The sequence below is a fragment of the Acyrthosiphon pisum genome, chromosome X (genome assembly GCF_005508785.2).
Source record: "Acyrthosiphon pisum isolate AL4f chromosome X, pea_aphid_22Mar2018_4r6ur, whole genome shotgun sequence".
NCBI lineage: Eukaryota > Metazoa > Arthropoda > Insecta > Hemiptera > Aphididae > Acyrthosiphon > Acyrthosiphon pisum.
In genome coordinates, this window is record NC_042493.1 from 122095876 (window position 1) to 122096782 (window position 907).

Genomic DNA, 907 nt, shown 5'->3' on the forward strand with positions numbered 1-907 from the left:
TTCAATGTTAAATGTCATAAAACATTTTGCTCAAAAAGGTCATAAATGCCTCATAGTTATAATTGAATTTAAATGCCAAGAAAATGCAGAGCTTAAGCACCCTCAGTTTTTTTTATTGAAATTGTGCCCTATGCCAACGTCTGTAAAATAATTATTAAACTCATTTGACGCTACTTAGGGATTATCGTCTATATTTAGTAGATTATTGTTCACTAATATAGCTTTATTTATAGGATTATGACCAGTGTTCTCGTTGACCAATTTCCAGGTTAATTTCGCACTAAACAATACTTTTTCAAATTCGTTGTCGTACAATTTAACTTTAGCAAACCTCAGAAGTTTCGTAAAGGTGTTTTTGTATTTTTTTATAATATGTAAGTTTGGGGTTATTTGGATTATTTTTGCATTTCAAAGAAGAGTAGTGCTTACGCCCTACTGAAAATAACAGGCCTTTTTGGACACCCACTCCAATAGTCTTTTATTTTTTGAGTTTATATTTTTAGATGTTGAAGAGTACCCATTTTATCTATGGCCTTAATAATTATATTTTGAAATAATTGTTAGTAAATTTGAATAATTTTTTTGCTTTCTTCTATGCACTGCGGCCCGCTAGATTTGAAAGTACTTAAAAGTGGCCCTAGTTACTTTGAGTTGCCCATCCCTGGTTTATAACATTGATAGTATTACTAACATTTTTAGCTTTCGCAGGTATTGCAATTGATAGTACCTCAATTGAGCAATAGTCGGTGATATTAGTTAACAAAACAGAAGCGTTTATATTCCTAGGTGAATTAATATTGTCTCTAATGAAGTCGTGATCTACACAAGAATGTTGTTGACCAACTGATATTATGGTAAACACATTAATAAAATAACAGAAACCATTCTCCAATAACAGGTCTTTAAT